The sequence below is a fragment of the Arachis duranensis genome, chromosome 6 (genome assembly GCF_000817695.3).
Source record: "Arachis duranensis cultivar V14167 chromosome 6, aradu.V14167.gnm2.J7QH, whole genome shotgun sequence".
NCBI lineage: Eukaryota > Viridiplantae > Streptophyta > Magnoliopsida > Fabales > Fabaceae > Arachis > Arachis duranensis.
The window spans coordinates 16,143,320-16,158,772 of record NC_029777.3 but is presented as its reverse complement, the minus strand read 5'-3'; the positions used below and the strand labels follow the sequence as shown (position 1 = coordinate 16,158,772).

General features: G+C 35.0%; 1 long non-coding RNA gene across 1 annotated transcript in view; it reads left to right on the top strand.

The window, feature by feature from the left end:
- Positions 1–15,453, top strand: part of LOC127739762 (uncharacterized) — a 37,093-nt gene extending 21,640 nt beyond the window's left edge. Inside the window, exon 3 of the long non-coding RNA XR_008000449.1 lies at positions 15,286–15,453. This is a non-coding gene — a long non-coding RNA (uncharacterized LOC127739762). The remainder of the gene's footprint in view (positions 1–15,285) is intronic.

Here is a 15,453-nt window from a genome sequence, read left to right as displayed (position 1 = left end):
TTGAGGTACAGCAGAGCTCCACACCCTTAATCTATGGTGTGTAGAAACTCCACCGTTGAAAATACATAAGTGAAAGGTTCAGGCATGGCCGAATGGCCAGCCCCCATGGTCTAAGGACTATTCGCCCCCAGATGTTCCTTAGATCTAAAGTGATCAAAAGATTGTCTAATACAATAGTTAAATGTCCTATATATACTAGACTAGCTACTAGGGTTTACATGAGTAAGTAATTGATGCATAAATCCACTTCCGGGACCCACTTAGTGTGTGCTTGGGCTGAGCTTGATCTATCCACGAGCTGAGGCTTCTCTTGGAGTTGAACGCCAAGTTATAACGTGTTTTGGGCGTTCAACTCCGGGTCGTGACGTGTTTCTGGCGTTTAACTCCAGACAGCAGCATGTAATTGGCGTTCAACGCCAATTTACGTTGTCAATTCCCGAATAAAGTATGGACTATTATATATTGCTGGAAAGCTCTGGATGTCTACTTTCCAACGCTATTGAGAGCGCGCCATTTGAAGTTCTGTAGCTCCAAAAAATCTATTTCGAGTGCAGGGAGGTCAGAATCCAACAGCATCAACAGTCCTTTTGTTAGCCTTTTTCAGAGTTTTGCTCAAGTCCCTCAATTTCAGCCAGAAATTACTTAAAATCATAGAAAAACACACAAACTCATAGTAAAGTCCAGAAATGTAAATTTAATATAAAAACTAATGAAAACATCCCTAAAAGTAGCTTGAACTTACTAAAAACTACCTAAAAATAATGACAAAAAGCGTATAAATTATCCGCTCATCACTCACCCACTTTCTTTTCTTCTATCTCTTGTTAATAGTGCTTCTCATTTTCTTTGAACCAAAACACGCACAATGAAGGAGAAGAACAGAGAAGGGAAGCAAAACGAAACTGAAGAGGAAGGAAGAAGCCATCCGCATCAAGAAGGAAGGCACCCCACCTCTCATCACTCTGAATCTTCGAAGCTTCTTTGTTGGGTGAGAACCAGCAACTCTCCTTCTTCCTCTTCTTCAGATTCAAATTCTGTTCTTCCCTTTTATTCCACCTCTACCATTCTAATTCCAATTCTTGCTAGAACAGTAGTGATCGTAGGCAAGAACTCTTCCCTTGCTTGAGGTGAGGTCAGCCATTCATTCTTGAAAGAGAGGCCAAAGCTCCAATTCCATACGGTTAGGGTTCTGATTCCTGAAAGAAGTAAAAATAGAATTTTCAACTTCAAAAGAGGTAAGGGTTAGGACAATTAGACTATTATTCTTATGGTTGTGCTTGTGATGAGAATAGATAAACTATTATATGCTTGATTTATGATAAATATGGCTCTATTATGTGTTTGAATTATGGTTAGGTTATATGAATTGTTATGTTTGATATAGTGCTGAAAAGTGGAAGTTTGATTATGGTTAAGTAATTGAAATTGTGAAATTTGTTGAATTTGTTTTCTTGGAGCTATTCTGACCATTCTTGCAACTTTAGTTAGTTAAAATAAAATTAAAATTATAGTTTTAGATGAATTCTAGGCTTGAACATAAGATTTGGCATGTGAGGTTGTTAGAAGTGCATTATGCAGAATTTCTGCAATTTCTGCATAATTGGCAGCAAAATGAACGAAATTCTGGGAGCATTCTAGATCATAATTTTGGATAAAATTATTTTTCTATAAAAATATAATGTGTTTTTAATATCTGGTAAAAATTTCAGAATTAATTGATAAGTGGATCGAGAGAAAGGAATTTTTGAAGATTGATGGTTTCAGCAGAAAATTCTATTTTTTATTGCAGAAGCACCAACTTCCAATTCACTTAATTTATAATTCTGATGAGTATTTGGGCTGAAATCAATGGCAGTCTCAAGATTTATGTGTCTAAAATATTCAGTTTAAATTTCGTGTCAAAAATCTTTTTAACCAATTAGATATGTTGCAAAAAGTGTGAGTTGCTTGCTGGATTTTGAAAACATATTTGTATAAGGCATGCTGTGTTCCTAACCTCATAACTTTTACATGTGACATGGTAATAGTCTGAAATTTAGTTTTCTAGAAAGATGGAAGAGTCTTGTTTAAGTACATGAATTTTGAAAGGCAATGGGTGAGAATTGGATTTTTAGTGAATTGAACAAATTTACTACTCGCTGCTATTTTTTCTGCAATGATAGTAGAATTTTTGAAAGATTTGTACAAATTTCAATTATGGTAGGAATGCCCCATAACCAAGTTTTATTTTCTAAACCCGTGTTTTTACAATAACTAAAGAGATTAAAGAGAGTATAATGACCAATTAAGAATGTTTACCTGGTAAATTGTTAAGGAAAGTTTGAACGTTGTTAAAGCTGAGGGAACCCGTAAGGGTGGTTTTAGTGCTATTTTAGAGGAGATTATGTCCGAATTTCTATAAAAGTTTAGGAACTTAGTTAAATGTAAATGTGTAAGTTGTCCCCAAGAAGGTTTAAGGTTAATGGGTGATGCGGAGGTATGTATAATTAGACGGTGGTGTGGAGGTATGTATATTTAGGCGGTGATGCGGAGGTATGTTTTATAGTGTTGGTGATGCGGAGGCATGATAAAGAGAAAGTAAATGAAAAACCATGTTTGAAAGAGATAATTGAAATGAATAAGTAAATTATGAAAAGTGTATGTTGAATGGGCCTTGTGCCAAACTGCTAATGCGAAAGTGCCTGCCTAACGGATAGCCTGAGATTGCTAATGCAGGAATGTTCGCCTAACTGATAGCACTGTTCCTTACTGTGATACACATTGAAATGTTATTATAATGAGGCCTAATTGACACGGGTAACCGTGATGCCAAGGTGTCTAATTGACACAGTAAAGGGACCATATTCGGGGTTCACCCCGAGTAACGTCAGGTTGCGGGTAGACAACTGACGCATGAGCTCATGGCCTGCGCTAGGAACATGCATGCATCATCTTGTTTGCGCATATGAACTTCTTGTAAATTTTTTACTGTCATTTCTTTGTTCATGCTATTTACTTGTTATATATATGTTTGTGCCTTGAGTCTTTGTGTTTGTTCTTTTTGCTGTTTTGCGACAACTTAGAGATAAAGACCCTAGGTTTCCCTTTTACCTTACTGAGAACTCTAGGTTCTAACCCTTCTTTTCTTTCTTTCTCCCCCCTCCCCAGACGGGTCCAGCAGATGAGCTCTTTGAGTTTCGTTCTAACCTCTGAATTATGAGGATCCGGCGCGCGGAGGAGTCTTCATATGGAGCACGCTTTGGACCACTTTCTTGAACGATGTTCGGAGATCACCCCAGAGTTTGTAGCAGTGAATCTTTCGCTCCTTTTTGATGATCTTAGTATTACTTCCCCTCGCTTTGTAGTACTTTTAGAGGGGTAGGAAGTCTTAGTAGTTCGGTTCCAGTTTAGGAAACCCGTGTGAGGGTTGGGACTAATTTCTTCTTTTGTATCTGTACATATAACTTGGTGTGATACTCGGCTTTGATGGATGACATGTATCCTTGAACTTAACTCATGTGTATATTGTATATATGTTTATATATGTTATTTTTGTTGCCATGTGTTTTCTTACATGATAACTTTAAAGAAACTAACCTTGCGAGCAACTAAACGCTAATCCACGAATAATAATTTATTCACGATTAAATCAATAAAGGCTTTTATTGATATTAATTTATAAAAATCTGAGTCTAGAGCTAAGTAGGCCCGCACGACCAGTAACACCCGAACATTTGACAATGGTCATGACGTGTCGAAAGTTGGGGTATTACAATATATTCTGTCCTAAATTTGTTTAAATTTTGGCGCCAAATTTTTTTTAGATAGCGACAAAATTTTTATACAGATTAGCAACACATTTTGGACAAAAACTATAATTCGTCTATATTCCATCTGAATATGCGCAATAACTTCAGACGGATTTGGGACGCATTTTGAAAAATGTTAATTCTATCCCAAATTTATCTATAATTAGTCTTAAATGCTTTTACTATAACTAACCCTTTGAAGTGGACAAAATTTTTTCTCACAGATTTGGGATAAAAATAACATCATTTGTAAAATCAGTTTGAAAGTTCATCAATTTTCAAATAGATTTCAAATATTTATTGAAAACTTTTAAAATTTAGTATAAAGATATTATTTATATTTTAAATTATCCTATAATTTGTCCCAAATATTTTTACTATTCCAAAATAAAGTTTCTTTTTCCTAAAATTACCTTAATTATATATAACTTATAAAAAGGTAAGGTTTTTGTTTGCACTTTTCAATTTCAAAACCTCTTAATCAAAATATGAAATAATTATAGTACCAATTAACATCTTATTTATTATTATACATATTTTAAAAATTGGATTAATAGGTACGTTAGTGCTTATTTAGGCAGGTTTTTTTATATAAATAAGTAAATAAAATATATTAATTTCCATAATACGCATGCAGAGAAAACTTTACTAAAATGCACAGAGCCATTGTTCGCAAAGCACTTGTAAAATAGATTTAGTCGTCGTCTCAAGAAGGGCGCACACGAATTGAAACTTTTGGTGGGGGGGAAGCCATTTTGTGCATGGCGCCAACAAAATCAAGAAGGGCGCACACGAATTGGAACTTCTGGTGGGGGAAGCCATTTTGTGCATGGCGCCAACAAAATCGGTACTTTTGGTGGGCTACCATCAAATTTAGTTGGTTTATTTTTAAAATATTTTTTTAATATTTTAAAAAATAAAAAAATTATTTAATTTTTTATTATTAATAATTATTTTTATATAATATCAAATATGAAATAAATTACAATCTTAAAATAATTAATTGAATCATTATATATCAACCATTAAAATATAAGATTAGTAAATTAATCTATTATTCACTATAACTCTTTTAATTTAGGTAGTACGTACTCAGTACTAAATAAAAAATTTAACAAATATATTTATCCAATCCTAAATTTTAAAACTAAATTGACTATACTTTTATTAGTTTTTTTATATCATTGTATATTATATTTTACTTTTTTTTAGTTAAACTTGGGAGACTCTATCTTTTTATTTTTTTATATATTCTATCTTCTTATTGGCACCTCTTTATATATTTGAGGCAGTTATCTTATCTTATCTTATCTATCTTATCTATTAATATAAAAGATGTATTTGATTATATTGATCTTCTAAATATTTATTTTTTAAGATTATTATGTAACAAAAACTTAAAAACATAATTTAAATTTATATATTTTAAATTATTATTAGATATAATTTTTTAAAATATCTATCTTTTAAATATCAATATTTTATTCTATAACTTATTGAATATATTTTTGTTGTAATTTTATCCTTTTTAATTTGATATTAAAAATTAGATATAATTTTAATTTTAAAAAATTTGCTATACACAATTATTTCAATGCCACTTATTATTTATTTTGTGCCAAAAATCAAAACTTTATCAAAACCGCCTTTTAGTTTTAGGGAATTTTAGTTTTTGAGTGCCTTCTCCCTCGTATCACAACAAAATACCTAGGTCAACTTGCCAAAAACCAAACCTTTTATCAGAACTGTCTTTTGGTTTCACCGTTTCATGGTCAGTTCTTCATTTCCTTCTCCCTCCTTCTGCGTGCTCTGCCTCCGGTCTGTGGTTGTCGCTTGTGCTTCACGCTCCTTCTGCGTGCTCTGCCTCTGTCTGTGCGTTGCCGCTCGTGCTTGGCCGCTCTTGCTCTGCCTCCTGTCTCTAGTTTCAGACATCCACCACTCCAGCCTCCAATCTCACACCTCAGACCACCTCCATCATCGTCAATCGCAATCCCAAGTACCAGCCTTCATTTCTGAACAACCGCTCCGCCTCCTACATGTGTTCGCCTCCGCCGGTCTCAGAACACGTGCCCCTGCCAGCCTCAGACACTGCCCCTTTGCTAGATTGTTCGTGCCTCTTCTTCTCTTTGTGCGTCCTCTGCAAGGTTCTAATTTTTGTGAACAGTATTTGTTACTCAGCTTTGTTCTTTTTCCCTGTCTTTACTTCAAAAACCCTAGTCATCACCTCAGGTTCTCTCTTTGCTCTGCTTTCCAGTCTATTTTTTTAATTAGTTAGTTAGTTAAAATTTGCATGTTGTTAGTAGATTTAAGTGGTTAAGATAGGTTAGGATTAGTTTATTAGATCTTTGTTAACTTGTAAATGTTGGATTATGGCTGTTATGAGTTGAATGCTGCTGAAAATTGCTTGATTATGCTAAATTTTTGAATTGCACACCACATGTTTGATTGAATGCCTATGTGATGCTTTGTATTTGATTTATATGTTGTAGCTACTTAAAGATTAAATGGCTTGAACACTAATAAATTTCCTAAAATTTGTTGTAGTAGAAATCTAAGCAATATACAAGGAGTATTTATAGGTGGTAAATGAATCAGAGCAATAAAGGGATAGAATCCTACAATTAATATACAGATATACTAGATGATACTAATTGATCTAAATTGATTCTAATGATTCTCTAACATCCCCCCTCAAACTCAAGTGGGAGCTAAGGATACCAACTTGAGTTTGGATAACAAAGTCCAAAAACGTGTCGGGTGATGAACTTTCGTGAAGACATCAACAGTCTGATCTAGTGTTCCAACAGCAATGAGACGAACAACATCAATAAGGATACGTTGCCGAACAAAGTGACAATCAATCTCAATGTGTTTGGTGTATTCATGAAACACATCATTATGGGCGATCTGAATAGCACTGCGGTTATCACAAAAAACATCAGTAGGGGACGACCGAGGAGCACCCAGATCTTCGAGGAGCCAACGAACCGAGATAACCTCAGCAGTGGTGTCAGCGAGGGCACGATACTCAGCTTCTGTGCTTGAGCGAACAGTGAACGTTTACTTCTTAGCACGCCAAGAAATGAGAGCGTCGCCAAAAAACAAACAGTAACCAGTAGTAGAACGACGATCAGTGGGATCACCAGCCCAATCAGCATCGAAGTAAGCCTGAAGAGACAAAGAGGAATGAGCAGAGAAAAAAAGGCCATGAAATAGAGTGCCTTTGATATAGTGAAGAATGCGAAGAACTGCCGCATAGTGAGTAGTACAAGGAGCTGACAAGAACTGGCTAAGTATATGAACCAGATAAGCGATGTCTGGTCGGGTGACAGTCAAGTAGACGAGACCGCCAACTAACTGTTGATAGAGAGTCGGATTATCTAAAACAGTGCTATCCATAGGGGTAAATCGAACATTAGGCTCAAGAGGAGTGGACTCAGTGCGACTATTTGTAATCCCAGCACGAGCAAGAAGATCTGAAGCATACTTAGCCTGAGAGAGATAGATGCCATCATCAGTGGAGATGACCTCGAGACCAAGAAAATAGCTGAGAGAACCAAGATCTTTCATCTCAAAGGTACGGTGAAGTGAGGCCTTGAGATCAGAGATACCATCAACATCATCTCCAGTAATGATCATGTCATCAACATACAAAAGTAGAAGAACAACTCCACGTTCTCTTTTACGAATGAAGAGAGCATTCTCATGAGGGCTAGAAGTAAAACCAAGACTGCATATGGTAGTGCTGAACTTGTCAAACCATTCTCGAGGAGCTTGCTTAAGTCCATAAAGTGCCTTACGAAGGAGACAAACCTTATTAGAAGGACAAGGATATCTCGGAGGTGGTTTCATATAAAATTTCTTTTTCAAATCCCCATAAAAAAATGCATTCTTCACATCCATCTGACTGAGAGACCATTTTTTAACCGCGGCAATGGCAAGAAGAGCTCTAACAGATGTAAGACGAGCGACAAGAGCAAAAGTCTCTTCATAATCAATACCATACTCTTGCGTACAACCTTGAGCAACCAAGCGGGCCTTATAACAGTCAATAGAGCCATCAGAGCGAGTCTTGATCTTGTATACCCATATACTGTCCATAACTTCCTGATCAGAAGGAGGATCAACCAAATCCCAAGTGTGAGCTTTGTCAAGTGCTTGTATTTCTTCTTGCATTGCTTGTTGCCAATTTGGGTTTGAGGAGGCTTCTCTGAATGTCTTTTGTTCATGTTGATGAAGAATAATAGAAACGCAATGGTAATCAAGAAGATAAGGAGGTGGATTCCTTACCCTAGAAGAACGAGCGGGAGGAGGAGGCATGACGGTAGGAGCAGGATCATCGTCCGGTCTGGAATCATCGGGAGATGGAGAAGGCGGAAGAACAGGAGGCTATGGAGGGTCACTCGAGATAGACTCTGTAGAATCATCACTAGGAAAAAGATCAACATTGGGGTTAGTAAACAAAGGTGACTGAGTAGTAGGAATGGACTCAAAGGATGAGAATCGAGAAAACATGTGGTGCTCCTAGAAGACAACATGACGAGATATACGAATACGTTTAGAGAGAGGATCCCAACAATGATAACCTTTGTGTTCAGTGCCATAACCAAGAAAACAACACATACGAGCCCGAGGTTCAAGTTTACTATGTTCATGAGGCTGAAGAAGAACAAAACATACACAACCAAAAACTCGAAGAGAACTATAGTCTGGGGAGGTATGATAAAGATGCTCAAAGGGAGTAACATTACCAAGAATAGAAAAAGGGAGTCTATTGATAGCATGAACAGCAGTAAGAACAGCTTCACCCCAAGTACGCTCAAGACAAGAAGAAGAAAGGAGTATTGCACGAACGGAGTCAAGAATGTGACGGTGTTTGTGTTCAGCTCTACCATTTTGTTGAGATGTACCAGGACAAGAAAACTTAGACAAAGTACCCTATTTTACGAGAAAGGCTAAGAGTTTGGAATCACGGTATTCCATAGCATTATCACGTCAAAAAACCTTAATGACCTTGGAAAACTGAGTTTTAATCATAGAAGCAAAGTTGATATAGATCTGAGGTAACTCATGGTGATTAGTCATCAAATAAACCCAAGTAAAACGGGAATAATCATCAATGAAAACGACAAAGTATCGAGCTCCGCCCATAGAGGCAGTGGGAGCGGAGCCCCAAACATTAGAGTGAATGAGATCAAAAGGAGAGCAAGCAAGAGATGAAGTATTGTGAAAAGATAAAGCAGGTTATTTGGCAGTTTGGCAAGAAATGCAATCAAAAGATTCATTTGGAACCTAACCTAAAACACCTTGAGACACAAGAGGACGCAATTTTCCTAAGGAGGTGTGGGCAAGACGCTGATGCCATAAGTGGAGGGTAGAGGGAGAAGAAGCAGCACAGAGATTTGGTACATGAGAAATATGAAGATTCTCGAGTTCAAACAACCTTCCGACCTTACGTCTAGTCCCAATGATTTGTCCCGTCCGAGGATCCTGTACACGACAACCAGAAACGAAAAAAGTTACTTCAAAACCGAGATCAACAAGTTGTCCAACAGAAATAAGATTGAAATTTAATTTGAAAATATAATAAGTATCAAGAAGATTAAGAGTTGACTGGGATATAGAACCCTTGTGTGTTGTGTGCTAGAGGGAGCCATTTGCAGTATTGATAGAAGGTCCATTTGTAGTGGTAGACATGGACGAGAAAATATTACGCAACGGAGACATGTGATTAAAGCAACCCGAGTCAACGTACCATTTAGAAGTACTTGGAGGGGTGGAAAAAACAGCAGGGATATTACCAGAAATAGAGAGAAGACGCTGAAGAAGAGATGCAATATCAGAAAGAGAGACAGGAGACGAGTTGAGTGGATCAGGACGTGGTGGGCAAGTAGGACATGCAGTAATTAAATATCCCGAGAGCTTGCAGTAACGGCAGAACAACTGTGAACAATGGTAGCTAATATGACCTTTCTGGTGGCATGTGCGACATTCAACAAAAGGACAGTCGGGGAAGAGGTGCCCAGAATGGTTACAGTCTCGACAGATTTTACCCTTTCTATCGGTGGCAGCAAAAATATCTGGCGTTTCCATGATAGTAGTCACAAAGATCAAAGAGAGGAGACAAAATGGCAATTTCGGAGCAGAAAATGAGAAATCGGAGTGCAAAATCGGAAAGAGCTCACAAAAACCTTAGGGAGTGTCCTGCTTGTCTGCCACGTCAGCGCCACATCAGCAGTGACGTTAGCGCCACGTCAGCGAGATAATGACACGTGGCAGCACAGGAGAGGAGTGACAGGAACACGCTAGCGGTGACGTGGAATGCGGGTCAACCGCGGGTCGGGTCGTACGCGGGTCGGCAGATACCAAGGAGGCCTTCGTTGCGACACGTGGCAGCACCAGGAGCGTGGATCTGCACTAAGATCAACGGCTGCTGAAGCTTCTGGAAGGAAACAATGGAGGTGAGCAGCGGATTTCCGGTGGCGCGTGCAGGCACGTCCAGTGGCGTCTGGCGGCGATCTCAGCGGCGTTGGAAAGCTGGCGAAACGAAGAATACGATGATGACGGAGGTGACGAATCAAAGCGTCAAAAACAGATCGAAAAACGAGAACAAAGAGGCACTGTCGGTAGAGAAAAATAAGGAGGCAAGAGACTAAGAGAGTAATCTAAAAAGTGTATTATTGAGTTGTGATCAAAGGTACAATATACAAGGAATATTTATAGGTGGTAAATAATCAGAGCAATAAAGGGATAGAATCCTACAATTAATATACAAATATACTAAACTATACTAATTGATTCTCTAACAATAAGTAACAAATTTATTCCCAGCAAAATATTATTATTCTCCCTTTTGACTAATAGCGAGTCTTAAACTTATTAATACGATGGAATTTGTTTTTCTATTAATATTTAATAGTAGATTACTAGATTTAGTTTGAGGTTTAAGAGATGTTATGTATTTATTATTAAGGCTTTTATTGGCCAATCTGTTGAACAAGTTCTGATGCTGCTACAAATTTTTCATAAGAACTTTTAACTTGAAATTCACATGTCTTTGACAAACATGCTAATAATTTCAATCTGTGTCACTGTTCTAAAGCCTTCTTTGATTTGTGCTTGTATTATGTCCCTAACATTTTGAATTAATCAACATGATTATAGAAAGAAAGAAAGAAAGAAATACTAACCATTACTAAGAAAAAAATTTGATCAATATTTTCTCGTGCTAATTAGCTTTTTAAAATGAAAATTTTGAATTATAAGTGGTTTATAAGGTCTTTAATTAATAGCCAATAGGACACAAATGCAGCAAATACAATTTTTCAATCTAAATGGACCAGCAGCTCAATGCAAAAGTGGTGCTTGTGCTCAATTTCTAATTTTTATTAGGAAGAATGGAATGAGGATAACCGATTTCGATAAGTTATCTGCTTAATGATTAACTTCAATTTTAATAAAGTCATGTTGGTTACTTTACTAGTTGTGATTACATTTTGTTTTGCCAATTCTAATATTATGTTCTAAAACTGATCACATAATAAATTATTTGAATTTGGTTGGCTTTTCTCCAAAAATTTAAGGAGTTCAGAACTTAAGAATTTTTTCATGTTTACCAATACAAGCTAACAAAAACAGAGCGCTTGTTTTTCTTACCTAGGTTCAAAGTCCTTCAAAAATACAATTTTCAATGAGTCATTCAATCTATTTATTTGTGAATATAATTATATTGATTTGCTCTTAAAATTTGTTATAATTCACTCATCTAATTCACTCAATCTATTCTCATATCTTTTGCTTATCTTTCAGTCCTCTTTTTAAAAATTCAATCAGTGGCCTTTCTGCTTCAGACAAGACATTCTTTAGGGTGTGTATGCTTGTAAGTAAGATTTAAGAGAAGAGAGGGAAGAAGGCTTATACTTCCCCCAACAATTTCCGTCTAATTACTTTTAGAGTTCACACAAAGTGGAGATTTCATAACCCAACATCAGTCTATTTTAAACTCCCAAACAAGTGCCATGTTAATCCCTAGTATAATTCATCTTACCCTTAACGTTACCTCTCCTTTCCTCGTAACTCCCAAACACACTCCATGTCTTAATAATAACAGAGAAAAAGAATCATGCAATTTGTACTTACACTTCTGAGAAAGTGATTGTATGTGATGCTAGTTTGTTCTTCTTTTGTCGTTTTTAAAAATAATTTTCACTATATGTTAGTATTTGTTTATGGTATATTTAGTTGTGATTAAAATTAATTGGTTTTGCAGAGCGAATTTAAAAAGCGAAAGACAGAACTTTCTCAAATAGCTTTATCCTTGAATAATGAGGGAGATGTTGAGGCATCTAAAGAAGACCTAGATATACCCGATGATTACACTATTTAGAATGAAGTTGTGACAAAGGATAAAAAGAAAGCTGCTTTTGATTTAGATCTCTTTTCAAAGTTGGATTTCAGAAATTGCTCAGAGACATCCAAAAACAATCTAAATATTGAGGAAGAACTTCACATGTAGAAAGAAAAGACAAAGGAGCAAGAAATGATCAATGAAGAGCAAAATGTTAAGTTGAATGATGCTGAGCATAAGTTAAAGGATCAAGGACGTCAACTAAAAGCTCAACAGAAAAAAATTAGTTCTTCTGAAAAGACACTTCATGCTTTGTATAAAAAGTTGAATCTCCCACTTCCTTCAACCATGTCTGTTCTTGCGGATGATGAGATTAGGACAGGCTCTAGTGATGATGAGGATGATAACATGAGTGATTGATGTCTCAAGTATATGTTTTTTCTGATTTAGATTAAGAAATTTTTAGGTGAATTAGTTAGTACATTTTATTTTATTCATGATATTTGACCTTTTTAAAGGCTTTTTTTATTTGTTTTAGTTTAATTATTTTTTTTATTTTAGTTTGATTACATTTATGGACAAATATTTTAATAATAAATATTTTTTTAATCCTTTTATGGTAATTGGCTTTTTCATGACTTTATTATGTGTTTATAATTTCGTTGATGTAATATGAAAAAATGATTATGATGGTCTTAATATAGAAAGTAGATCATAATAAAGTATATTTTTTGTTTGAAATTTGTATAGAAATCAATATTTTTATGTTTGAAATTTGTCTGAAATACGTTGTCTTTATGTTAGCTAATTTGTCTGAAATTCGTCTAAAATACATCATAATAGTTAGAAATTTAGCAGATAAATGCCTATTCGAAATTTGTCACAAAATCGTCTGAAAAAAATTTTAGACGAAATTTCAGACAAAATGTAAATTAGCAACAAAGTTTTTTGGGACAAAAAAATTCGGCCCAATTTTGTTTGAAAAAAAAATTATCTCTAATTTGTTCGAAATTTATTTTAATTTCGTCTCAAAATTCGTCCGAAAAAACCATATTTTTAGTAGTCCTAACACTCCTCTATATTTAAAACCAAGCCACGTTGCCTTTATATATATAAAACACAAATGACTCATGCTTCCTTACTTCCATTAATCAACACTTATACTTCATTCATTTCTTCCTTAACCACCGGTAAAAGTGTCTGTATCCTCCTTCTCTACATATTGAAGTTACTTTTATCCAGTAGAAGCTGACAGTGACGTAGATCTTTTTCCCCTTGAGTTTGGCCAATTAGAATTCTAGGAAGCATAGACGATTTCTGATGCTTTCTTCTTCAACAACTCGATCAGAAAGCTTCTCCGGAGCTTTTGTTGATTTTGATTTTATACGGAGGTATGAAATTTTATTTAATAATTAACCGTTTTCAATTTAAGAATGTCCAAAAATATAATAAATAATTGCAAATATGTTAGTAATTATAATGTTATTGAGTTTGGATTTCTTTGCTATGAATGATTGGCTATGATTGTAATTGAGTTTTTGGTTGAAAAAGTGAATAGTAATTGATTTTGATGTTATTATATAAATGATTTTACTAAGATTGGAATCATATGTCGATTATTGAGAACCTTGTGTTTGAAAAGTGCTGATGGAAGGCTGGTTAAACTGTCGAGAAGTTATGAAAGTGAGGAAGCCCGTAAGGATGGTGAAGTCGAATTTTGAGGAAGGGTTCTGCCTGTATTCTTGTAAAAACAAACAAAAAAGTGATTTTGTTTTGAAAACTTGATTTTTATATATATTTATATTAAGAAATGATATTTCATTGGAAATCCGATTTATAAACCTATTTTAAGAAAATGATCCTATGTTAAAAAAGATCTGGTTGCATATTTACTTATATTGAGAAAAGAATTTTATATTCAAAGTTTGAATTATTATAAATTTATACTAAGAAGTGACTTGGATTTGAAACCATTGGAAAGAGTTTGAGAAAATATTGGTTTGATGTATTAATAATTATTGGGTTGATTAAATAGTAAAAGAACTAAAAGAGAGCTGAATTTTATTAAAATGGAAAGTGATATTTGAGAATTAAAAATGGATTCATAGTATTGAATTTGATTCATTTAAATTATCTAGAAGGATTTTAGAGAATTAAGGATGGTTTGGTAGGGACCTTGAAAGGTGGTAAAATTCGAATTTTAGAAGAAATGCTGTAGAAATTTTACAAAATTTTGAGACTTTGCTTAAAGTATTATTTAAAAAAAAATTGGATTTAGGGTTCAACATAGTTGATTTTCAAATTATTAAGAAAAGTACTATTTTTTAAGTTTAATCTACTGAGAAAAGATTTTTGTTTTAAGTTATAGTTTGAGTTCGATTTATTAAGAAAAAGAGTTTTTATTAAACGTTACGAAATTTGATTATTTAGAAACTAATCGATTTAAGATTATAATAGATGAGTGAATAATGTAGGTGATGCAGAGGTGTGGATATGTAATTGGTGATGTGGAGGCTTAATAAAAAAAAGGAAATGAAAACTAATGAAGAAAATAGATTCTTAAGAGGAAAAGAATGAAAAAGAATGAAAAAGATAGATACTTGAAAAGTGTATGTTAAAAAGGTCTTGTGCCAAAGTGCTAATGCGGAAGTGCCCACCTAATCGATAGCCTAAGGTTGCTAATGTGGGAATGTCTGCCTGACTGATAGCCTACGGTTGCTAATGCGAAAGTGCTCGCCTAACTGATAGCCTGAGATTGCTAATGCGAGAATGTTTGCCTAACTGATAGCACTGTTTTTTACTGTGATACACATTAAATGTTATTATGATGAGGTCTAATTGACACGGGTAACCGTGATGCCAAGGTGTCTAATTAACACAATAAAGGAACCATATTCAGGATTTACCTCGAGTAACATCGGGTTGCGGGTAGACAACCGACGCATGAGCTCATGGCTTGCATAGAAAAGACATGCATCATATTATTTGTGTATTTACATTTGATTGTGGTTGTTTATTTAAGTAAAGTAATTTAAATAAAGGGATTTAAACGGTTATAAGTAAGACTTAGGAAAAAATTTAAGGATTCAATAGAGAGGACTGTCTTGGGACATGAATTAACTATTTGTAATTTATTCTGTATTTTTACAGCATTCACTTTTCTACTGATAACATGAGAAGACGACGTTCTCACCTCCTACAGATGTTTCTTTCAGCAACAGGTTCAAGAATTCTTGGCACGGAACCGTGACTAAACATCGGAGTTATATGTAAATATGTATCCGTATTTTCTGTAGTTGGTTTAGCCTTAGACTTTCC